A 27,431-nucleotide genomic window follows, 5' to 3' on the forward strand; every position below is an offset into this window, starting at 1 on the left:
GGAAAACAGATTAACTCTCGTTCTCTTGAGATGGCTGATAAGTCATGTCAAAGACTTGTTTGGCAATATTGCTAAGGCAAGGACTTTTCAGGAACCTCCCTAATTAACCATGAACTTCTCTCTGAAGTGACCCACTCAGTTCTATTCACACCCGCAGGGCTCTAAATTAACATTTTCCATTGGGAGCACTGGTGATCCCATCTTAAAGTTAGGAGCACCAGAAAATATTTTTCAATTGATTTTGGATACACTTTATTGGGCCTGTATGAATTATAGCTACTCTTACAACACCCAGCCCTTGCATACGTGTGCCTCAAAAGATCTGCCTCTTTCCTTTCTCTCAAGGCAATACAAGTTTTGCAACAGACAGGAAGAGCATTTAGGGCTGATCGGTATACCGTATTTTACTTTATACCGGTATTGATGCGCCAGACCGGTTTGGGTTTTGACTTTGCCTTCTATAATGGTATTTCAATGTTTGGTTTGTTAAATGTAATACGCCAGTCCGCAGTGTGTAACGTCCTCTACTTGAGTCGTTGCTATCCAGCTCTCACCATTCCTGCCCCTTGTCACTCAAGGAGAGCAGTTGTTGTTGCTCGACCACGAGATCACTTGCCGTTCACTCTTCAGTCTGCATGGTCAATACAGCAGATGCAACAAGATGTTGATGACAATGCTGCTTTCCATTTTGCTTCTTAATAGAAATCCACAAGCATACTATAATTACACCATTTGTTTCGTTTTTCTTATCTAACAAGTTGTGGCAAAAATAAATCATGTTAGCCGCTAATGCTAATCGCTAGCTAGCTAGCAAATAAAAGTACTGAGTCAGACATAGCTAGCTAATACAGCTAAGCTACATGAAGAGAAAATATTTAAATGTAGCCAAAGATTACAGAGTCCCCTTGGAAACACTGGCTATCACTTTGTTTCCTACTCTGACACAATAACTCCTCCCTGGCTTTTTAATTTATCCATGTCAAACACTGTATTCAAAGAGCCCACTATAATATTCTAACTACAGAATTTGAATTACATTTACATTTTCAAACAGTTCACCCAAGTGTTTATCTAAATTCCAAGTATTCAGTTAAAAATAAGACCCCGTTTTTTTTTGCCCATATCATGCAGCCCTATGTGCCAGTGGAAGTGATCTCAAATCAGTGCAGGAAATGCATACATTGATGAAAATGCTGAAAATTATTCCTGTTTGATTGAACAGTATAAAAAAATCTAAATGGAGAAAGCCGAATGAAATCCCTCAGAATGTATTTGTTGCCACCATAGGGTAATGCACTACTAAATTTAGAACCTTTATTATAAAAACAAAATACCATCAATAACGTGAAATAAATTGTGATACGAAAATCTGGCCATATCATCCATCCCAAAGGGCACTATACGGTTAACATCCCCTAGATCAGGGAAACTGGAGGCCCGTGCCACCCGTTTGTAGGCCCGTGGAATCAAGTTCCAATTTCCAAACTGTTGAGAGTTAGAATAGTAGAATACACTAGGTGCAATTTCAACATTTGGTTGTGCATCAGCAATTTTTCTGTTATGTCAATCACTGAAAGTCACTCAATTACCCCATGTCAGCTAACATTTTTTAGATTGGTAAAAAGCCAGCTATTTAAACTTGTAGTAATCATGGTTGAATTATTGACCGGGGGGCCCTATTGATTTTGTCACTCACTCAGATACCATATTAAAAACAGCTAAAATGTCTCTCCACACTATGGCAACGGGTAGAATTGCAAGAAATTTGCTGTAAAACCGCACATTTTTCTTTCCGCCCCGTGGAAAAATAAGTAGAATTACGTGAAATCTTCACTCCACAAGAAAATGTGTCGAATTTGGCGATGGGGGGGGAATCGATAATGACATATTTGGGATATTATTTGACGTTATACAATATATCGTTTTGACAATATCGCAATATTATTTTTGCGCTAGATGGCTGTACCTGCACCAAAATGCCAGTATGCGTCACGCCCTGACCTGAGTATTCTTTGTTTTCTTTATACATTTTGGTTAGGTCAGGGTGTGACATGGGTGATGTGTGTGTTTTCACTGTCTAGGGGTTTTGTAGGTTTATGGGGTTGTTAACCATCTAGGTGTTTATGTATGTCTATGGTTGCCTAGATTGGTTCTCAATTAGAGGCAGCTGTTTATCGTTGTCTCTGATTGGGAACCATATTTAGGCAGCCATCATCTTTGGGTATTTCGTGGGTTATTGTCTAGGTCTAGTTGCCTGTGTCTGCACTGTTTATATATAGCGTCACGTTCGGTTTGTTGTTTTGTATAGTTTGTTAAGTGTTCTTCGTCTTCATTAAAAAGTATGTATTCTAATCACGCTTTGGTCTCCTCCGTACAACGAACGTGACAGTATGTTTCCTCCTTCATAGCGTATTCTCCATCTCTTTAAATAGAGAGGCAATTTGTTTTCAGCACTTTTATTTCCATGACTGATCAAAACAATTTTCTCATGGCTCCCTCTGCAGCAGAGACACTGTATGGTAAGCAATATGTTTGGACCATGAAATGGTCATGCGAATCGCAATACATATTGTATCGGCACCTATAATATCAACTTGTGATAATATCATCGTGCGATCTCGTGAGGTCTCTGGCAATTCCCAGCCTTAGTAGAATTGCAACAAACTTTCTTTAAACTGCAACATTTTCTCTATGCCCAATGACAAAATGTGTAGAATTGAAGGAAATTATAACTCCTCTCCGCTGTCAAGAGGAGGGCCGCTAAACTGTTTTGTTCGCAAGGTGGGGTTGGGTATGGATATGGGTACGCAGACCCGTGAGCCACTGCAGACCTGTGAGCCACTGCGGGCCCTCGTGATGAGTTTGGATTTTTGTTGCCCCCACCCCCATCAAAGTTGCCCATCCCTGCCCTAGATATTACTGTATGGCCATCTGACAATTCTAACAGCCTGAAGGAACTTCTGCCTGATCATTCCAGGAGGGCTACCAATGAGTTGTGATTATTAGGCGTACATGCCACATGCTAGCAGACAGTGTCACAGAAGATTAACCTTGGTTGACCTACTTTTACAGTTTAGTACACATCCCTCACAATGTTGTGAATAAGGGGAACATGTTAGTACAAATGGGTTTAAATTAACTTCCTCTGTTATTGATATAATAAGAGTCCTCTAGCTATTTGTTTGTCAATGGCTAGCCTATAAAGTATATTGACAGAGCACACATCTGTTCGCACAGTAGGACCTGCATCATTTCCATTTTCCCCTAGACTCACTAAGTCAGAACCAAAGTCGCAGGCAACTTATCTTTCAGGGTGTAAAAAAAGTGATAATCTGACTAGTTAGACCTATTAAATATGTATTTTACGTAATAAAAACACGAAATATTTGCTGCACTGAATGTTGTGTCACTACGCTAAACCTCCTCCAATGTACAGACATCACAGGAAGCTGCTGAGGGGTGCATGGCTCATAATAGTGGCCGGAACGGAGTGAATGGAATCAAATGCATAGAAACCGTGCGATTGACGTATTTGATACCATTCCACTCATTGCTCCAGCCATTACCACGAGCCCATCCTCCCCAATTAAGATGCCACCAACCTCCTGTGGCAGACATGCTATAAACAACCTTCACTGTCCTGTCTTCAAGTCCTGGCTCGACAATATTTTCAAGGAAATGTATGAACACAGCTTGAACCTGTATTGAAAATGACCTTGCAAGTAAGAGATAAATAGGGCCTACTACAGCAGGTTTGTATCAAAAAGTATTGAGGTAATGCCATCCCCAATCTATTTGGAGGGCATTCTAGTGCTCGTAGGTGACAGATGGTAGTGGCATGCCTGTCTGCTGCGTTTGTGGTTAACTTGGACATGGGTAAATGAGCAAAAGCAACATGAGCTGCTACAATCCCACTCTGGGTAGCTACTCATAACCTCAGTGTGAACTCATTTTTCACATGAACACTGCTGAAGCTCCTTTGTCCATATTTTTCACACACACACACACTCGCTGATTCATCACTGCTGCAGTGATTTATCATATAGTCTGTATAAATGCGAGGCTAAACAGACAAATACAATGACGTTGCTTAAGTCAGCAAACAAATAAGGCTAAATCAAACAAAGGCAGAAGTATTGCCATGCTGACCTAAAAATAGATAGTGGTATAGCCTAGGACTTGCAAATAACAATGGCTTCAATGTAAAAACCTAGTTGACACAACTCAACTGAAAGCGATTTGGAAATGGAAGCGCTATCGCATGTCTTGGCAAGGGCATTTCTCTGTCAGTGAGTTCTACTAGTGTGGTGCGAGCACTGACTCAGACGCTGGCCTATTTTAATCTCTGGCACACAGATAGCATTGGGATCAAAGAAAATGCCGTCACAAGGCTTCTCCACAGAGCTTTGCTCTAAGGTCACAAAAATAGGGTCATCCTGGGACGTCCTCCTATGTGGAGGTGTGAAATGTCTGCATTCCTTGAGGGCCGAGTGGAGCGAATGCACATCGGAGTTTGACCTAGTTTTCTCAGACACATTCAGTATTGTGCAGCCTACCTCAGACATTCTATGCAAGCTCACGCAGCAATGATGTGCATTCCACACCAATAACCTAGCCTAAATAAGGTTTGATTCTATCAACATAACTTAGCATGCAGTCCACATGCTAGTTTCACAGGAATGAAATCGTAGCACCCGTGTTCACAAAGGAACCCCCCCTTAGAAATTACACATTTTAGAAAATGAAGGTGATTTGTTAAATGATTAGAAAGCGGAGTGTGGCGCCTCACCTTAACCACAGCAAACATTAAAACTGCAAGATAATCATTGCCAAGGCACTAAACCTCGCTGAATGAGCTTAAAACCTATGCAAGTGGATTCTGGACCTGTATAGACTTGGTCACAGACTGGTCAGTATTATGTTGTTTTTCCATCTTACAGGTCCCATCTCTCCACCAGATTATTTTCCTGGATCAGCTGTCATGCCAACATTCATCTAATACTGCTGGACTCCCCAGACCATAGGTAGCCTAGTTTTCACACAAAGCAACCTCTGGAAATATGATCAAAAACCGATCCCCAATTTTGAACTTCTAAACAGCCAAATACAAATCTCCATGTTGAACCCAATACGACATGTAAACACGTTCTGTCAGCCGCCAGTCAACTGTGTAACGACGGTGCTGTATCCTGAATAGGTACGCAAAGGTAGAAATATGTCATGTCATCTTTCGGATGTTTGGGTATTATTCTACACACTGGTAATTATTTTAATGTGCTTCGCCCCCAAACAAGACCAAATTTGGTTTGTCCAGACCAGACCAAATCTGTACCAATCACAGACGTCTACGCTTCACAAGTTTGGACATCACAGTACAGCACAGTAGAGCATAGTCTACTAGAGTACAGCACAGCAAAGTAGAGTTCAGTACAGTACAGAAAAGTAAAGTATAGTTCCTTACAATAAATAAAAGTAGAGTTCAGTACAACACAGCAGAGTAGGTACAGGTCAGTAAAGTAAAGAAAAGTACAGTACAGTTCACTACAGTACAGGACAGTAAAGTACATTACACTGTACTCTACTGGACTGAACTGTAGTGTTGTCACAATATCATACATTTTACTTCAATACCGATACCAGGTTTAGTTTCACAATACTTGATACCATATCGATTCTCAATACAAAAAAGATACCACGGCAAAAAAAAGAAGGCATATGTCTCCTGCTCTGTTCAACCATTGGGCAACTTTTGAGTTCAATAACATTACATTTGAAATGTTTTATGTATGCATTAATGAATCAATTATACAATCATACAATCAATTTGACTCTAACTACATGAATGGTAAATCTCTATTGACAAACTGGGTAAATCAAGAAGTAACCTAGGCCTATTCATAATACAGGTTAATGCATATTCAATAGGAGTGTGTGCATTCATTGAGTTATTGAACTTGCTTTGGATGATTTGATGGGGCTACAGATGTCAAACAATCTGCTTCCCTTTCATGTGGGACTTATAAGATTGTACTGATTAACAACATTAGCATAGAAGTAGCTAATTTTATAAAAGTGTGCGCTGTCTCTATAAGCAGTAATGACGTCATTCACCAGTCAAGAGGGGGGCAGCCACAGTTCGCTGAAACAATAGATAATCCTTGGGAGATACGTGAGAGAGAGACCAATTAAGTGAATTCAGCAAGTTTTGGTGGCAACCAGCTTTGAAATCAGCATAATTTGCGTTACGGTTTGCAAATCTTGCATTGCAAAGTGTTCTAGCCTGAATGAACATTGTTTTGCGAACAATAATTAACAATTTAAACATTTCTACATGCCGCGTCGCATTATTCAAGTATGTTACTTCTGTGCAGCATGAGTGGGGCGCTAACACGTTTAGCAGAAGTATCGAAAGTAACAAAAATGTTTGTATCGAATAGGGCTGTTACGACGGTGACCATATTACCGTCACACCAGCAGTCACGAGTCATGACCGCAGTCAAATTCCACATGACCGCAGTCAAATTCCACATGACCGCAGTCAAATTCCGAATGACTGTCAATTAGGCTTCTCCAAGCTCTGATGCTGCTGGTGGTCATTAGTAGCCTACCAAACTTGCTAACTGCCTGGTACTCAGCACTCTATTGCCCCACTAATCATCAATGCAGATGTCATCAAAAATCTAATCAAACACTTCATTAGAGCACCACATTTCTATAGGCTACGCGATTGTGTAAGAAACAGAGTTTTGATGTTCTCTATGGGATAGGGGGCAGCATTTTCACTTTTGGATGAATAGCGTGCCCAGAGTACTCAGTTCCAGATGCTAATATATGCATATTACTATTAGTATTGAATAGAAAACACTCTGAAGTTTCTAAAACTGTTTGAATGATGTCTGTGAGTATAACCGAATTCATATGGCAGGCAAAAACCTGAGAAAAAATCCAAACAGGAAGTGGGAAATCTGAGGTTTGATGTTTTTGAACTCAGCCCCTATCGAATACACAGTGGGATATGGGTAATTTTGCACTTCCTACGGCTTCCACTAGATGTCAACCATCTTTAGAACGTTGTTTCAGGCTTCTACTGTGAAGGGGGGCCGGATGAGAGCTGTTTGACTAAGGGGTCTGGCAGCAGCCTCGTTCTCAGTCACGCACATTTCACATGAGCGGTAGCTCTCGTTCCATTGCTTTTCTACAGACAATGGAATTCTCCAGTTGGAACATTATTGAACATTTATGATAAAAAAAACATCCTAAAGATTGATTATATACTTAGTTTGACAAGTTTCTACGACCTGTAATATAACTTTGAACTTTTCGTCCGACTGGACCTGAACACGCGTTTGGATTTGTTAACCAAACGCCCTAACAAAAGAAGCTATTTGGACATAATTGATGGACTTTATGGAACAAATCAAACATTTATTGTCGAACTGGGATTCCTGGGAGTGCATTCTGATGAAGATCATCAAAGGTAAGTGAATATTTACAATGCTATTTCTGACTAATGTTGACTGCGCAACATGGCGGATATTTATTTTGGCTGTTTTGGGTTCTGAGCGCCGTACTCAGATTGTGCTTTTTCCGTAAAGGTTTTTAAAATCTGACACAGCAGTTGCATTAAGGAGAAGTTTATCTATATTTCCGTGTATAACACATGTATTTTCATCAACATTTATAATGAGTATTTCTGTAAATTCACGTGGCTCTCTGCAAAATCACTGCATGTATTGGAACTACTGAACATAACACACCAATGTAAAATGAGATTATTGGATATAAATATGAACTTTACCGAACAAAACATACATGTATTGTGTAACATGAAGTCCTATGAGTGTCATCTGATGAAGATCATCAAAGGTTAGTGATTCATTTTATCTCTATTTGTGCTTTTTGTGACTCCTCTCTTTGGCTGGAAAATGGCTGGGTTTTTCTGTGACTTGGTGGAGACCTAACAAAATCGTTTGTGGAGCTTTTGCTGTAAAGCATTTTTGAAATCAGACAGTGGCTGGATTAACGAGAATTGTATCTTTAAAATGGTGGCTAATACTTGTGTGTTTGAGAAATGTGATTTATGAGATTTCAGTTGATTTGTATTTGGCGCACTGCAATTTCATTGGCTGTTGGCGAGGGGTTCCACGTTCCCAGACAGGTTAAAAAGAGGTTCCCATCAGCTTTCTATAGGCTAGACCTACTATATTTATCTATCAGCTTTCCTAATATTAAGCACATTGCTTCACTTTACAACAGGAGTATAGCCCACCTGGCTGGCATGAAAATTAACTGCAGGAAAAGCGTCCTCCATTCGCTATTTTTCCATGCCCATGTTCTGAGACAGGTGCAAGATTATGGTTCATTCTAAATCACAACAAATTTTACAACTTTTGTACTATGGGAGACATAGGCTATTGCTTTTGCTGTTCGTTAGGCCTACTCATCTTGTTGGCTGAATGTGAACAGTTCTAACATCTTCAATACGCGCCTCGGAATTCGATAAGAGGGGCAAGTGCAGTTACGTCAACGATGTGTCGGTCTTCATTCACTTGTGGCCTACTTCTTAGCCAAAATGCCTGTGAGAAGGACCCAATCACGTGACGGGCATTGGCTACATCTGAGAGAGCCATGTGAGTGAGAGGTGCTTCGGAGCACTGCAGCTGGGAGAAGGGAATTATAATTATTATATTCAGCCCAAGGGCACAATGGCCACTTATTTTGGCCGCAAAAGGCATTCTTTTTTTAGGGGGTATTACGGCCACACAAGGGGCATGCCGCTGGGAAATTCCAGGCCTGGTGAGAAAATTATCAAGCGCTTGTCAGATTTTGAATGAGAGACTGATGGTGTGTGCAAGTTGCAACTTTTTTCAAATCATCAATAGAGTCCCATCACGCAGCCTTAGAATGTATTAAAAATCAAAACATATATCCCAACGTTTGTATCACAACTGAAGTTGCATAAATAACTCTAAATTAAGCATACCGAAGAACAGTTTCTTTGTAAACGGCTCAACACAGAATAGCGGCATGTGCACACTTTGTAATCGTTTTGAGAAAATATCCTTTCTATTTTATTAAGTTCAATTCTATTCTTCATATTATAAAATAATAAAAAATAGCCATATCAGGGCCTAACATAAGGACAACTCATAGTATGCTATTTTGTTCTTCTGAAATAGACTACATTTTCTTCATATCATGTTTCTTTAGACCTGTCTAAAACAAATGGATTTATTGTGATAGTGTAGGTTATATTAAAATGGATTTATTAGACTTTTTAAAACGTAAATGTTCCAAAAGGTCTGCATCAGTGGCTTTCAGTCTATGCGTGGAAGCCACGAGATGCGAAACGTGTTAATGTTAATTAGCAGTCAAGTACCGTGAGACCGCCTCCCGGGTGGCGCAGTGGTTAAGGGCACTGTACTGCAGTGCCAGCTGTGCCATCAGAGTCCCTGGGTTCGCGCCCAGGCTCTGTCGTAACCGGCCGCGACCGGGAGGTCCGTGGGGCGACGCACAATTGGCCTAGCGTCGTCCGGGTTAGGGAGGGCTTGGTCGGTAGGGATGTCCTTGTCTCATCGCGCACCAGCGACTCCTGTGGCGGGCCGGGCGCAGTGCGCGCTAACCAAGGTTGCCAGGTGCACCCTCCGACACATTGGTGCGGCTGGCTTCCGGGTTGGATGCGCGCTGTGTTAAGAAGCAGTACGGCTGGTTGGGTTGTGTATCGGAGGACGCATGACTTTCAACCTTCGTCTCTCCCGAGCCCGTACGGGAGTTGTAGCGATGAGACAAGATAGTAGCTACTACAACAATTGGATACCACGAAATTGGGGAGAAAAAGGGGTAAAATGTATTTTTTTTTTATTAAAAAATGTAAAAAGTACCATGAGACCGGGAGTTATTTGCTTGACAATCACCGGCTGACAAAATGTAATGACCGCCACAGCCCTAGTACCGAACCCTTTTTCATACCGAAGTATTGGTATACCGTGCAACACTACTGTACTGAACTATACTCTATTTTTCTTTACTGTACTAAGGTTGGGCGGTACTAAGATTTTCATATCGTCATACCATTACTGTACCATATGGTATTACCAGCAGTGCACACAAGGGGCACCATTTCTTTCCAAATGCTATTTATTTTTTGCACAAAACAAATGTAGGCAGCAGGGACCTTGTTCCCGGAGGGGATTGATTGTCTCTGCTGTAACCAAGAAGCTTTATCTTGCTAGCTAAGTGGCAAGTGAGCAAACCAAATGCATAGCTAGACCCTTGATATGGCGATAATTTATTTTGGGCATCTTAGAAAGTTAAGCAGTGTCACATCCTCAGACCCCCTCCCCAAATGTGTATTTTATTATAATATAATGTTTTACCGTTTTGAAAACCAAACCATTCATATTTCAAGATGTATACGGTTTAATTTATTCTAATGTGCTACTGATTTTTCACTCGCCGATTTGATAACAAAGTGCCAAGTTTTAATCAATTAATAATTCAAACAAAATTGTAATCAGTAAAAACACTAACAAATTGGTAGGTCTACCTTTATTTGTTACTTCTTTGAACTTCCCTAATCCTCCCTTCTCATGAGGGAGAGAAATGGCAATATTTCTTAAACTTGCAGAAGGCAAATTCCTGCTAAACTAAATATAAATGTTGATATTGGATGGCAGGTGCCTTTAATTCAACATTGTGTTTTGATGTATTTCTAATACCTTAAGACTTTCTGTATTAGATGTTTTTTAAAGACCCTTTTTCCATCTGTGTGACCAGAAATAAAAGCCTTTGCTTATTCCTTATTTTTAGTATGGAAATCGGTTGAACAATGTATCTATGCCTTAATATGCCAAAAATATTGAGACTCCTTTCATTTGTAGCCAAATTTGATATGTTCCTATAAACTTCACATGTTGCTCATGGGTCATTTTACATGGAAATTACGTTATTCACTCCAACGTGCCATGCAAATGTTATTTTCATCTTCTCCTCACTAATCACTTTATCTTAGCGCTCTGCAAAGTTTAATGAATACACACTTCCTGTTACATCAGGAAACAGTGGTTATTATCCATACAAATGTTCATACATGTGTAGCCTACAGGCTACTTCCTCATCATAAATGCATACTGATAAATGGATACTAATAAATGGAGCCTGTAGCACTTCGTTCACAGCAGATATAGGACTGGGGAGTGAATCAACAGGCCTAACAAACTATAATAAACCCAATCACAAAATTCTCCACCTTTTGATCCAGAGCTTATTCATCAACTACAGCGATTCATCTTGCTTCCAATTTTAAAGTCAACAATTGTAGACCAACAATATACTGCCCTACCAAGCAAAAAGGCAGTAAGTGCTCATTTGGTCGAAACTGAGTTCATTAATCATGTGGACGTATCCTGTCTCTATTGTATTGTGTTTTGGAGAAAATGGGGGTCATGTTAGCAGTAACTGCATAAAGTTACTGTGAAACCAAGGTAAATAAAAGCCATTTTTCTCAGTTCCATGCTATGAGCAGTTACTGCCTTTTTGCTTGGTAGGGCAGTATACTAGTATAAATCCCAATGTCAGGAGCACATTCAAGGTCCATTTAGTAAAGGCAAAGAAGTCGTCACTACCACAACATACAAATAGCCAGTGTAGACCTGTGAGATTTTTTATTCAATCTATAATGTTCTCAAAATAGAGAATATTCTTCATTCAATGCTACCAAGCTATTAGGCTTATCACAAGACTGTTCTGCAGAGGATCCCTGCCACTTCAGTGCAGAGAGGTCTGAGGTCTGAAACCTGATCCGCCTGAGTGAGTTATGCAAGAGTCACCAAGGCTCTACACTGACCTTTTTTTCAAGGAGCACATGTGCACCCTTGTTGAAAAATGTATAGTGCCTTCAAAAAGAGCTTTCCACACCTGGAATGTGCCCATTATATAACATTTGCCCATTATATTTAAAAAAATATTCAAACTCTGTCAAATTGGTTGTTGATCATTCCTAGACAACCATTTTCAGGTCTTGCCATAAGATTTTCCAGTAGATTTAAGTCAAAACTGTAAGTCGGCCACTCAGGAACATTCACTGTCTTCTTGGTAAGCAACTCCAGTGTAGATTTAGCCTTGTGTTTTAGGTTATTGTCCTGCTGAAAGGTGAATTAATCTCCCAGTGTCTGGTGAAAAGCAGACAACAAGCATTTCCTCTAGGATTCTGCCTATTCTTAGCTCCATTCCATGTATTTTTATACTGAAAAACTCCCCAGTCCTAAACAATTACAAGCATACCCATAACATGATGCAGTCACCACTATTCAGGGCTTGACATTCACTTTTTTAGTAAGTCAGATTTGTACTTGACCGAAAGCTCCAGACACTTGTCCCAACAACAACAAAAAGGTCTAACTCCATGGGCCAAAAAGGTGACTGAAAATCATGTTGTATGATGGTCAGGAACCACTTCACAAGGCTGCTGGTCTCTGATCGATCCCATGTATTATATCTCCCACCGTTGTGGCCTTGAGCAAGGCACTTAACCCCCAACAAAGTAAAATACTGCACTGATAGGCTACTGTACAAAATATCTGGAGAGCTAGTGGGTATGCAGGCTCAAACACACCAGAGTCAGCTTATCAAAGTCCTGTTGAGCAGCTGATTTTTTTTTCTACAATGTGCTTATGTTCAAGCAGGGCTAGAGCAAAAGCCTGCACACCCAGTATTTCTCCGAATCTATTTCACATGACTGGGCAAAGGCACAGCCATTGGTTGGACCTGGGAGGGGCATAGGCCCACCCTCTTGGAAGCCAGGCCCACTCACTGGGGAGCTAGGCCCAACCAATCAGAATGAGTTCTCCCCACAAAAAAGGTTTATTAAAGACAGAAATATACCTCAGCACTCCCTCAGACTATTTTGCAGGTGAAGAAGCCGGATGTGGAGATCCTGGGCTGGTGTGATTATAATTGGTCTGCGGTTGTTTAGCCGGTTGGATGTACTGACAAATTCCAAAACAACGTTTGAGGCGGCTTATGGACAATTCTCTGAAAACAGCTCTGGTGGACATTCGTGCAGTCAGCATGCAAATAGCAAGCTCCCTCAAAACACAATACCACATATGTCTCAAGTTATGTAACAAAATGTGGTATGTGTGCACATTTTAAAGTGGCCTTCTATTGTTCCCAGCACAAAGTGCACATGTGTAATGATCATGCTGTTTAATCAGCTTCTTGATTTTCTACACCTGTCAAGTGGATGGATTATCTTGGCAAAGATGATATGCTTACCTACAGGGATGTAAACAAATTTGTGCCAAGAAGTTGAGAGAAATTCCTTTTTGTGTGTCTGGAACATTTCTGGGATTTTTTACTTCAAACATGGGACCGACACTTTACACATTCGGTTGAAACTTTTGTTCACTATGTATGTAAAGGTTAAGATATATTCAGTGTTCAGGGGAGATCTTGACAGCACAGGAGTTACTTGTCAATTAGGTTATACAATTTTTGTTATTTTTATTTTGTCAGAATTACATGGACAGTAAAAAATAAAGAAGAACTTAGACAATTTTGAGCGCTTGAGAGGCGGTTTTACAACCGGAGTATGCAGCATGGTTTTCATCAAGTGCGCACCCTGGTTATACACGAGTGCCTGTGGAAAGTTATTTTAGGCCATCGGACATGACAATGACTTTAATCCATGCTAATAACTAAATAGTTAACTAGGGAGATAGCCAATTCAAAACATATTGTGTAGATTGTCTAGTTATCTTGTTAGTCTGTATATAATTTTTAACCTGCTGCGCAAGTCTCTCTCTCGCCCTCTCTCCTCTGGCAACAGCCCACACGTAGCTGATGCACACACCATGACGTTTCCAGAATTTTCATTGCTGACCAAAAAATTGCTATAACTGGGCAAATAACTCATTAGTAATTATTATCAACAAATGTGCAAACACAACGCACATCGCGACTGCATGATTGAAAGACCACTCATGCCTGTCAATGCATGCCTACAATAATTACACTCCGATACACTCTGCAGAGATTGGGAGGACAGTGAGCTAAACATTGCATCCAGATGACACTTCAATCCAATTATGATCCAATTATGATCAGAGTAGCCTAATTGTTTGAGATTGTGATTTTTGCTAGAATTTTTATTACTTGTCTATTCGGACAACTTAAATCTGTAATGGGCTCCCGAGTGGCACAGTGGTCTAAGGCACAGCATCTCAGTGCTAGAGGCGTCACTACAGACCCCGGTGCGATTCCAGGCTGTATTATAACCGGCCGTATTACCTCCCTTATCTCACCTCATTTGCTCACATCGTATATAGACTTGTTTCTACTGTATTATTGACTGTATGTTTTGTTTTACTCCATGTGTATGTAACGGATGTGAAACGGCTAGCTTAGTTAGCGGTGGTGCACGCTAAATAGCGTTTCAATCGGTGATGTCAATTGCTCTGAGACCTTGAAGTAGTAGTTCCCCTTGCTCTGCAAGGGCCGCGGCTTTTGTGGAGCGATGGGTAACGATGCTTCGTGGGTGACTGTTGTTGATGTGTGCAGAGGGTCCCTGGTTCACGCCCGGGTATGGGCGAGGGAACGGTCTAAAGTTATACTGTTACATGTAACTCTGTGTTGTTGTATGTGTCGAACTGCTTTGCTTTATCTTCGCCAGGTCGCAATTGTAAATGAGAACTTGTTCTCAACTTGCCTACCTGGTTAAATAAAGGTGAAATAAAGGCAAATCTAATACAATACATTGATTCAGGAAAATAAGTGAATAGCTTTGCAAATTTTTTGTTGTTGCAATATTACTTCAGTGCCTTGTTGCAAACAGGATACATGTTTTGGAATATTTTTATTCTGTACAGGCTTCATTATTTTCCCTCTGTCTAGGTTAGTATTGTGGAGTAACTACAATGTATCACAGACAATCTAACTGTTTTGAAGTCACCATTGGCCTCGTGGTGAAATCCCTGAGCGGTTTCCTTCCTCTTTGGCAACTGAGTTAGGAAGGATGCCTGTATCTTTATAGTGACTGGGTGTATTGATACACCACCCAAAGTGTAATGAATAACTTCACCATGCTCAAAGGGATATTCACTGTCTGCTTTTTATATTTCTACCCTTTAACCAACAGGTGCCCTTCTTTGCGAGGCATTGGAAAACTTCCCTGGTCCTTGTGGTTGAATATGTGTTTGAAATTCACTGCTCAACTGAGGGACCTTACAGATAATTGTATGTGTTGTGTACAGAAATGAGGTTGTCATTCAAAAATCATGTTAAACATCATTATTGCACACAGAGTGAGTCCATGCACCTTATTTGACTTCTTATTTTTATGTCTGAACTTATTTAGGCTTGCCATAACAAAAGGGGTTGAATACAGCTTTTAATTTTTAATTAATCTATAAAAATGTAGAAAAACATAATTCCACTTTCAAATTATGGGGTATTGTGTGGCCAGTGACAAAAAAAATCTACATTTAATACATTTTAAATTCAGGCTGTAACACAACAAAATGTGGGAAAAGTCAAGGGGTGTGAATACTTTCTGAGGGTACACACAAAGAAATGTAGGTATTATTTGGGATAAAGCTAAAATGCGTCATTTTTATAGACGCACTGGTGCTCCTAAATTAAAATGTCAGGTCGCACAGCAGAATACTTAGGCGCATATGCAAGTAAAATGGTTCCACTCTACCCTGGTGACCTTACAGCACTCTCTATCTTCACTGTGCCTACTATCCACTCACTACAGTACATCAGAGCCATAGCGGAGCAGGACTGCCTGCTGCCTTGAGAGCTTTTCCTCCCCCAGTAACTAGGCTATACTACAATAACGATTGTCACATTATGCTCACAGAGCTGAGAATTAGAGACATCCAATAAAAATAATAAATTAATTACACAGCATTTAGCCAAAAACACAATAGATAAACTAATATGTAGGACCCTACTTACCACAGTAGTAAGTCTGTTTTCACAACAAATATGTTTTGAAAGTGTACAGTCCACCAGTCTCAGCACCTGCAAGACAAGCAGGAGGGTTAAAACTAAGCCGTTTTTAGGAAACTGATACTGCAGCACTACAAAATGCCTCTTTTGTATGTGAAAGGGTTATGAGACATGCTCCCAGGTCTGTCTGGCGTACACTTGCCGATCTTCACTATATTTACAGTAGAGTATCGTTAGACCTGTTTAGCAAGCAGCATGCTTGATGCATTCATTACAGGCCCAAGATTGTAAGTAAACAATGGTAACAACGCAATAACATAGATGGTAATGAGTTCCCCTTTAATCAAAGCTTTAAAAAGATCATCCCAACATAACATTCAGCCCATCCCTTTGTAATTTAGCCCATATTCAATCCACCTCTCATTGATGCCCCTAAAGTAAGAGACAACGGCAGCAGTAAGCAAATGTCATTGTGTCGTCTAACTTAGTCGATAGTAATCTACACATAAGCCTAGCAGCAACATTGTCATAAAAAAAATCATTATTTTGGGTATGAACTCACACACACACACTTCCCCTTGACTGTAAATATATCAACGTACATCTGACTTCAGGTTGACATTTAGAAACCACTGAAGAGTAGTAGACAATCCTTTTCCCCTGTAGTGTGAAAGCATGAGAGGTATGTAGCCTAAAGCTTTCTGTTCAATGCTACATAATAAAACCTTCTGTAGTTCAAAGACAATGTTCGAGAATGCACTTCTGATATTGTAAGACCAGAGTTTTTTCTGGATCAAAATGGGGCTTAGGTGGTGGGTGTGGCAGGGGCTTGGAAATGGGCACGGCTGCCCAGTTGGCGCAGCTGAATTTCTGAGAAAAATTTTGAGCCCCCACATATTGGCGGTATAGAGAAATTGTTACATTTTAAGCTCATTTGCTGCAATTCTAGACATTTCTCCATGTTGCAGTTTTAAACCTAATTCTATGCATTTTGCCATGAATGATGCAAGGTCATTTTCTCAAACATAATGAGAATTAATACTGCTAGATTCATTTTTTTATTATTATTATCCCTTCCTCCCTTTATTTTGGTGAATGATAGTTTTCAAAGATTATAAAAAAATATATAGGCCCATTATCTTTTATTCATACCATATATCTGGTTTTAGTTTATATATTTTTATCCCATCCAGAAAATTATTTTTTATTTTTATTGAAAAAGTCCACTGTTTGGACATCCTCAGGCATCCTGAGGATTTCAACTAGAGGTCGACCGATTAATCGTAATGGCAGATTAATTAAGGCCGATTTCAAGGTTTCATAACAATCAGAAATCTGTATTTTTGGGCGCCGATTTGCCGAAAACATTTATATATATTTTTTTTACCTTTATTTAATTAGGCAAGTCAGTTAAGAACACATTCTTATTTTCAATGACGGCCTAGGAACGGTGGGTTAACTGCCTTGTTCAGGGGCAGAATGACAGATTTTCACCTTGTCAGCTCGGGGATCTAATCTTGCAACCTTACAGTTAACTAGTCCAACGCAATAACGACCTGCCTCTCTCTCGTTGCACTCCACAAGGAGACTGCCTGTTACGCGAATGCAGTAAGCCAAGGTAAGTTGCTAGCTAGCATTAAACTTATTTTATAAAAAACAATCAATCATAATCACTAGTTAACTACACATGGTTGATGATATTACTAGATATTATCTAGCGTGTCCTGCTTTGCATATAATCTGACTGAGCATACAAGCATACAAGTATCTGACTGAGTGGTGGTAGGCCGAAGCAGGCACGTAAACATTCATTCAAACGTTGTGCGTCAAACATTGCGCTGTTTATGACTTCAAGCCTATCAACTCCCGTGATGAGGCTGGTGTAACCGAAGTGAAATGGCTAGCTAGTTAGTGCGAGCTAACTAGAGGGACTGAAGCTATAATGTTTCACTGGCAATACTAAACTGCCTATAAGAACATCCAATAGTCAAAGGTTAATGGAATACAAATGGTATAGAGGGAAATAGTCCTATAATTCCTATAATAACTACAACCTAAAACTTCTTACCTGGGAATATTGAAGACTCATGTTAAAAGGAACCACCAGCTTTCATATGTTCTCATGTTCTGAGCAAGGAACTTAAACGTTAGCTTTCTTACATAGCACATATTGCACTTTTACTTTCTTCTCCAACACTTTGTTTTTGCATTATTTAAACCAAATTGAACATGTTTCATTATTTACTTGAGGCTAAATTGATCTTTAGACGTACAGCAAACTAGCGCTATCTAATGCTATCCACAGTAGCAAAAAAGTAATAATTCTATACTTGGAGTCAAATATCGATATATTATTGTCCCAAAATAATATTGCGATATGTAACTTTTGATTTTTCCCCAATCACTACTTGATGGCTATGACAAAAAGCCAATAATAGGATAGCAGCCTATCACTTTCTAAACTAAACTCCTGATAGTGTGGTTCCAATATAGTAGATTATATATGAAGATGATGTAACCGGTGACACCTTCCTTCTTAAAAGTTCAATATCTTGAAAACTTGACTGCTGGCATGCAAAATATTGTATCAACAGTGGACTAATGGAATAAATACCAAAAGATAGTGTTTGAGTGGAGTTTCCCTTTAATCTACAGCATTTAGAGGCAGGTTTTTCAAGCAGCACATTTAGCTCACTAATGACCTAAAGTTACAGTGATCATTGTGTGGGTGCAACAAGTCTGCCTTTCACTATGAGGCACGAGGTTCATCACCAATAGCCCCCTTCATTCCTCACTCATAATAAAACAACCTGCTACAGCTTTGATAGTACAAGCAGGCATTTATGAAAATGTTTGTTAACGCAAAGACTCAACATTAGAGATTTACCTCAGACATCAGCTAGTTTATAGAGGGAGGTTAGTGTGCTTACCATGTGCCCGAGTGTCATTCAGATAACTGACAGTAATCCCTCTACAGTCTGAGGACAAAGAAGAAAAGAGATGCTGATTAAAATCAATGAATACACATTAGAAAACAAATGCGATGGATCATTGGCACAGTGGTGGAAAAAGTACCCAATTCATACTTGAGTAAAAGTACAGATACCTTAATAGAAAGTTACTCAAGTAAAAGTGAAAGTCGCCCAGTAAACTACTTGAGTAAAAGTCAAAGTATTTGGTATCTAAATATACTTATGTACCAAAAGGAAAAATATGAATCATTTCAAATTCCTTATATTAAGCAAAGTGGACGGCACAATTTTCTTGTTATTAAAATGTACAGATAGCCAGGGGTACACTCCAATATCATTTACATTTGTGTTTAGTGAGTCTGCCAGATCAGAGGCAGTAGGGATGACCATGGCTGAATTCCAAACACACCCTATCCCCTCAGCCCTCAAATTAAGTGGACACTTCTTATGACGTCTGACGAGTATACACTTGCAGGGCATGGGATTGCATGTCTACTTATATTAACTATATAATTATTAATATACGGCTACTATTAATTAGCTAACTAACGTTAGCCTGCCTAACTACTTCTGAAGAAGGAAAATGTTTTTCTACAATTTCCAAAAGCTAACCAAACAAAAATAATAATTACTTTTATAAGACGTGTTTGTGCATTAGTAGCACAATTTCTAACTTATTTACATTCGTTTTTACTTACACTTGTATGTTGACTCCATATTGACATTTAGGTTTTAAGTTTTGGCGGACATTTCTTAGCGGCTGTACAATCTTCACGAATTGAATTATGGGGTGTTTCAGGCCCCAAAGTGAACATAATTGTACACTCGCAAACTCCATTAAAAAACGAGGGCTGAGGGACCTACGTTGCAAACTTCCCTTGCTATGCTAATCACTTGGACCGACAACAAATATGGCCGCGGAGATTCCCCAAGGGCATAGGGCTGAGGGTTTAGGGATGAGGGCTGTCTACTTTGAGTATGAAACTCAGCCCATATGTTCTCTTGATAAGTACGTGAATTGGACCATTTTCCTGTCCTGCTAAGTACTCAACATGTAACGACTACTTTTGGATGTCAGGGAAAATGTACGGAGTAAAAAGTACATTATTTTCTTTAGGAATGTAGTGAGATAAAAGTCAAAGTTGTCACAAATATAAATAGTAAAGTACAGATACCACAAAAAACTACTTAAGTAAAAATACTGTAAAGTATTACTTAAGTACTTTACACCACTGCATTTGCATCATACGCAGCCTTTAGTGTAAGGCTAGCCTAACCCACAAACAGTGGGACAATCAATTATAATCTTCAAGTCTGCTTCTCCATACTACTTCTGCAGACACCATCATAGCAAAACATTTGTTTTGCTAAATTACAGCCATCAGATTTGTCTTTAATTATTAGGCCGTAGCAGGATGGTCCTTGATACCCAAATCAGCAAATAGCCTAGCCAAAGTAACACAGTTTCAGATTGAAAGGTGCTAAGAGAGGAGAGCCTCTTGCCCATTTGATGAGAGTCAACACAGTAGCCTATACACCAGGGATCACTTTTCATTAAAGATTTAAGAGAAGTCGTAAGTCAGCGGTTGTCAAACTTTTTGACCCGCGACCCCCAAAAAACAGTGGTTCGAAGCTTGCGACCCCCGCGCACGTACATGCACGCACAATCGTTGCACAAATGTAGCCTGTCATTACAGACAAAAACGCAATGCATTTTCAAAACGCAAGATACAGAACTAAACTTTTACACCTGCATTTTTAGCTGAAAGTCATTCATGTTAGTAGCCAACATAAACTAGGGATATCATGTCACTTCTCTGGAGTCCAGAGCAAGCAGAATCATATGGCCTACCTGTATGCAGCAGTGGTTGCAGGATCGGAGGGAAAGCATGGTCTGTCTGCACTGCACACTATCACTTTGAAGGGTTGCCTGCCCACATAATGCTTGTTGCCAAGTGGGTAGCCCTTTTCTTCCTCACAAATACAATAATTAATTCGCCAGAATGTTACATCTTCATCCCATAATATTGAAGGCAGCAATGTTGTAGCTATCTTTAGACGTACAGCCAGTAGCCACCCATACTAGGCCTATCTGACATATGAACATCAATGAAATTGGGGCATAGCTTTTTACTGTTCTGGCAAATATGCCTCCGTATTAGATTTTTTACAAGTATTTTATATGGATAATATAAATGTAGACCTACTCTGTTTTTGTGAGGCAAAACCACAGAATGTTAAACGAGTCCTTTCAGGTCACTAATCTGATATATGTGCCCACCTTCGAGCGCCTATGCTGATGACTGGTCATTAGTCAACAGTTTTTTTATTTATTTTTTTACAATTTTGTGCAATACTCTAGGCCAGGGTTAGGCAACTAGATTTAGCCGCTGTACATGGGGACAGATTTCCTAAATTAGCCCCCAAAAAGTTTTTGCTGAATTCCTGTTGATTAACAATTATATTAGAAACCAGATTAAATAGGCAAAGGTATATAACATGCAAATGGCAGGCTACATGTAGACTATTAAAATATGGATGAAAATTATATACTTTTCCTATTCAGTTTCACACTCGCGATGCCCCAAAACCACGACCCCCACTTTGACAACCACTGTTGTAAGCGATGGCCTATATGAGAAAGACCTAAGAGCAAAGGAACTCCTCATCCTTTCCTTCCCCCCCCCTGTTATTGCAGCACATATCACATTCCATAGTAGAGTTTCTAAGATGGGGAAAGATAGGCTAGGATTACACTGGGAGTACAGATCCTGGAAATGCTTAGCCAGGCTACTTGGCTCAGCGCTGGAAGAACGAGATCCCACAGACCCAGAATGTCATTAAATGGCAGTTTAACATGTTTGCTAGCTTGCTGTATTTTCAAATGTTTTATTGTAGCCTACATTCTGCAATGAAGGCAATGTACAATATGTGGGAATTAGCCTAATTCCCTCATTCTAGAATCTAGACCTTTGCTCATCATTCACACTGTTTCTATCGCATTGTACATTGTACATTCGACAATCATTAGGCTATTTAATGCAAAAACTACATTTAGTAGTACTAACAATGGACATGAACGATTCATTAGGTCACTGTTAAACTTGTGCAGCACATCTTTGATACACATGGGCCAACAATCTAGTCATCGTAAAAGGATTGGTCAATAACCACCCTCCACTTCCCTCCCAAGTCCCAACTCCTTTTCACAGTCTTCCTTGTGACCAAGGGTGAGACAGAGCTGTTTTCACAGCCCCAGCGAAAACTGCAGTGAACAGTTTAATTAGGCCATCCAAAACCAGAGAATGGTCCATGCCAAATCCCTGATAACTTTAGTTAGATGTAATAGATAGCCGTGCATGGAAAGCGAGTCATTGTGCTCAGGTTTAGGCCTAAATCAAACAAATAAAGGTTATAAGGAGCTTCTTTATTCCATTCCACTAGCACTTCATTAGCCAACCTTATATTAATATTGTGAAAAAGAAAACCCAGTTAATATAGGCCTACTCCTAATTTATAACAGTCCTAAACTCAGTAACACACAAATCGGTTTCACATGTTTTCTCATATTAGATCAGACGTCTCATGAAGTTATGTACACCATCTAAAAGACCAGCCAATGTAAACACAGCCTTTATCCCCAAGCAGGTCACTCTTAGCTTACTGCTACTTAAAAAGAGTAAATCTGCCCTTTATCCTATTTGGCTGCAAACAAATGTTTTGAACATTGGCCTACATTTTATGTGCTCCTAAAAAAAGCTGCCTCCTCCTCCATTGATCGCTCTGCTTGACCAACACAATCATTCTTCCCAGCGTGTTTAACTATTCCAGTGAAAATCTTTAGAACCCATTAAGGGAAATGTGAGTGGAGTATTCACGTGACAGATGTATTTGGAATGTTACTCTTCCCTTGGCCAACACCCTAGTAATAGGCTTACCCATTTGCACTGTTCAAACCTGTCTCAGTGATTCATGTATTGGCTAAATCCCTGCTTTGTGTGACTCTTCAAACGTAGTGCACTGTAATGTAGGCCTAGTCATGAATCTCAAATGTATGTTATACAAATAGTTTAGGCTAGTTTGGGCAAACGGAGTGAAATATCAGTTGTGTCTCCAATATTTTCTGATACAACCAATTAATAAATTAACTTTCACAAATATCTGGACCACTTATATGGCACCAGGCCAATTCATAACAAATCAAGTTTGGGCGTTTCTTAGTGTAAAAATCATACTTAACATCTGGAAGTATAAATATATATTTTTCACAAAATTGTTTAATTAAAACCTGTAAAATGTAAAGAAAATGTATTATGCATGTGTAGGTTGTAAACTGTGTCACAAAACGTCTTACTTACAGCACAGGAAAGATATGCCTTGGGACAAAAGGCATCCGCATGCTTCTCAGCCAAAACAGTTCTTAAGAGTTTGTGCATAAATTATGACAAGAATTTTATGCCGTTTTTGTCCATTTTGGACTTCAGTGAGGGTTTTTCGGCTGTTCGGACACACAAACATTTTTCTAGGGGCAAACTGATGTCCGGAGCCGAAATCCACGCCCCTTCGCCAGAGATTGGTCAACAGTAGGGATTCTTTAATAAAGTCTGTTGTCATTCAACGAGAGACGACTCATTTTCATGCACATTTTTCATTGCGAAATACTGCACCAAACATCTTAGTTAGATATAAAATTAATAACATTTCTTGAGTTATGTTAGATAAATTCTGACTATTTTGAGGAAGTGTATACTGGCGTCTCAAAAAAATTGATAAACGGCACTTTTTTGCAGCTTTTTCAAGCAAATAGGGAGTATGTGAGCACACTCGTTCGGTTCGTCTTGCCGACTTTGGCAAGCCGCCAGCCGAACTGAAGCATGCTGATGCCTTTAGAGGCACTACTCTAAAAGTGGTTGGGTGCTCTAGGCTCCGGGGCATTCAGAATGTTGAACTTGACTCTGGGGTCACAATACACACCATGTGACTAGTGTCAACAGGGAGAGGAGAGGGGCTGCTGTTTGTATCATTGGGCTCCCCAGAGGAAAAACAAAGAGAAATGGAAAGGTCGATAACATAGAGCCTGGCACTGATTTATATTAGCCAGGGAAGAGTTAACTTCACATCTCTCTGTGTGTACACATTAGACCTTTTTTATTTATCCTAACCCCCAACAAGGCTTAATCATTCCTTCCAAGCTGAATCCCCTTCAGATTAGTGTGGAGAGGTCAGCATTATTACTATTAGGCCTAGACTAAGCCTCACTCCCTCAAATATGTCACTTGATTTCCCTCAATGGCTCAATACATTATTTTGGCTAAATAAGGCCAACCAACTGTCAGATAGCCTATTGGTGTAATCTTATGTTCAAGTACTCCTTGCAAGAAGAAACTTAGAAAACTGTCTAGCCTAACTGTAAAACGTAGGGCACAACATTCCAGGTTTCCCACAAGTTTTCCCAACTTGGAAGCTCACATTAATTGTTTTGGACATTGTAAATGCGTAGTTATGATGATTCCAGGAGCTTGGCATATCAGGGAGTTTCATCAGTAGTCCCAAGTTTCCAATAGCACATGAACACACAATAAGACCTAGCCTGAAGATCATAATTCTGACTGTATTTCAATTTGTAAATGACTATCTGACAATATGTGCCATTTCAATTAAATATGGGTTGGTATGGGAACTAATAAAAGATGATTTAATATTGATGTCTTGTTCTGTCATTGTCCTGGCAATCTAGCTATGAAACAAAGAACTGCTGCTGTAGAACTGAAATCCACTCATCCTTCCCATCCCCCACATGTTCCTTCAGTCTACTGTCAAGCACCAGTTACATAACTGTGCTACTCCACCACTAGCTACATAAGAGGGGGGTGAGACATTGTTTAAGCGAAACGTTTCCATAGCAAATACAATAAACTTCATGTCTATATGGAATATGAATATAAACAGGTGTGTAAATCAGATAATTAACTGGGCTAGTATTGGGTTATAAACTTTGTTCTATTGTAATTATCATAGATACTTTCACTTATTGAATATTCCCATAATATAATACAGCAGTGGTCAGACTGCACTATTCAGGTCAATATATTTTTAAACAGGCTTAACCTACAAAATGTCAATTAAAGACTAATTCTTAGGTTAAGCAATTACAGCAGGAAAATCATATGTGTAGCCTATGTAGTTGGCTAGATAACTACATAACCTTACTAATGATTTCCTGGATTTCAACTAGGCTATAACTGTAAGGAAGTTGAGCTAGAGTTGTCTGGCTTTGACTCTGGGTTCCCCTCCCCCACACTCATGGGTTACATTACTGAATTGTCAATAAGCTCTGATTTTGTTCCTTTATGACATAGAAGTTAACATATGGCTAAATACACCATTCCACATCCCTTTTTATGTAGTTAGCAACAGTTAATGGTTGTTAACGTTAGCATGTTTATGTGTGTCTAGCTATGTATCACAACAAACCTTGCACATCACACCTAGATTTGTGGCCACAAATCTCCGTTTACAACCGCTCAGATGGTCAAAGTGTTCTAATGGTTTATCTAAATTATTTGGCAGTGATTATCATACAGTTAAAAACTGGCTTGTAAACAAGCAACTTTACAAACCCTGTGAAGTTGTAGGTAGGGACAGGAAGCAAGCTGCTAGTCACCACACGCGCGCACACACACACACGCATACACACATTCTTTCGCGCGCACACACGCTGACGCTGCCCATCCCCCACCCTGTTGAAATTACCAAAATAAACATTGGTGACAGTGAAATAATTGACGATAACGACCAACAAACAATAGTATACAATGAATGCGTCTCGTAGTATATTTTATATTACATATAATCACGAGAAAAGCCAAGAAAACACTTACTTAAACTGTCCAGATCACACAACGGGTGCCTTCTCTGCTGTGCTCCTTATATGGAATCTCTTCCTCCACTGCTATTTTCTAAAATATAGTCACAATAAAGCGTTATAAATCTACCCCGAGATTGCGGCTTGGTAGTTAAAATCCCAAATGAGCGATGTGTTTTGATTACATAAGTGTAGCATTTGATAAATCCTTAAAAAAATGAGATTGAAAAGCAATTGGGATACATTGTAAGGTTGCTTGCTTGTGGAGAAAGAGCCAAACGGTTCAGAACCAGCCAACGGCTTCAGATACAGAAACACTGAGGAGGTGACTCTCCAGGCAAAAATGAGGCAGGCCTAGGCAATTCTCTGCAGTTATGTAGAAACTGTATGAAGGACACAAAAATATTGAAATGGGTGTCGCAGTATAAAATAGTGTTTCGTGTACCTATATAACCTCGCTAGTGTTGTTGAAATAGCATTTGCATAAAATACACATGTAGAGCAGTACACACATTTTTATTCTGGAGAAGTCTCAAGATGCAGAAATCTAAATAAAAAAAGATGCAAATATCTCAATCATAACTTATCACATAATAATTACTAGTCTGAAGTGGGTGATGTTGCACATATGGAATGTTCAAACTTCTGGGGTGAGTTCAGTTTGATTCAACGTTTGGTACGTTGCGTGACAGTTTGTAATGAATGATAGGTTTCCTCAAAACGGTGTGCGCTGTTCTTCAACAGCCTTTGGGGTACTTTTTCGCCTGTTTTGTGTGGGTGTGGAGAGGTGTGGCCTGACCAATATGGGTGTGACATTTGAAATCGCAAAACTTGTGCAGCACACCATATGGCAATCTCCCACCTGGGCCACCATAATCACAATGTTTATCAACTGGTCATTCAGTACTGTACTGTTTCCGTTGAATTCAACGTTGCGCACCGCTCTGTTGTACTGAACAGAACCCAACTGTTTTGTCAGGCTAAACAGCTAGCTAGTTAAGCTAGCTACTAAATCTAGTTGTTTTCACATGTCAAAATAAACATTTGGATCGTGTTGTTCACTTGTGGGATGGTTCCTACGACTGGGAACACAACTATTTTTGGAAATTAAAGTTGACAGATTTCCCCAAAAAGCAGCCAAGCAAAAGGCATTGCCTGCATGGGTAGGCCTAAACTGCAGTAAAATGAGGTGGCATGTGACTGCCAGGATGATGTAGCACACCGGTAAATGGTTTAGTTAGCTAGCTATCACGTTAACCATCTATTCTAGGCAGCTAGATGGCGGTCTACCATATTCCCATCTATCTACAATGGTTTTTTTTTATGAGTTTGACCTGTTAGAAACAAGATGTTCCAGCTCTAGCCCCACAGAGAAAAACACAATAGTAATGAAATATCCAATGTTGAGAATAATGAAGCCTGTCCTTGTCTAATTAATCTGGTTGTAATAACGTATAAATAACAATCAATAGTCCTAACCATTGGTCATAGTAATGCTGTGAGAGTAGGATTTCTGTTAGATTGTGACATTGGTGGGTCCATACTTGCGAACATTCTATTTTTTTTTTTTTACTTAATCTGATGCTCCGCCAATTCCCAGAATGGTGCTTGTATAATAAAGTAAGGTCACTTAATGATTC

The 27,431-nt window shown here is 39.6% G+C and overlaps 1 protein-coding gene across 3 annotated transcripts in view; it reads right to left on the reverse strand.

The window, feature by feature from the left end:
• The window catches only part of LOC115145037 (F-box-like/WD repeat-containing protein TBL1XR1), a 48,524-nt gene extending 22,446 nt beyond the window's left edge, over positions 1-26,078 (reverse strand). For 2 of the 3 annotated variants that reach the window (XM_029686261.2, XM_029686259.2), the window contains exons 1-3: positions 25,808-26,078; positions 18,885-18,932; positions 15,961-16,026 (exon numbers count right to left, since the gene is read on the reverse strand). The gene's annotated coding sequence lies outside the window, so the exon portion shown is untranslated. The remainder of the gene's footprint in view (positions 1-15,960; positions 16,027-18,884; positions 18,933-25,807) is intronic. The other variant, XM_029686260.2, reaches the window with a different exon arrangement.
• Positions 26,079-27,431: the final 1,353 nt, after the last annotated feature.

Source organism: Oncorhynchus nerka, linkage group LG17 (genome assembly GCF_034236695.1).
Source record: "Oncorhynchus nerka isolate Pitt River linkage group LG17, Oner_Uvic_2.0, whole genome shotgun sequence".
NCBI lineage: Eukaryota > Metazoa > Chordata > Actinopteri > Salmoniformes > Salmonidae > Oncorhynchus > Oncorhynchus nerka.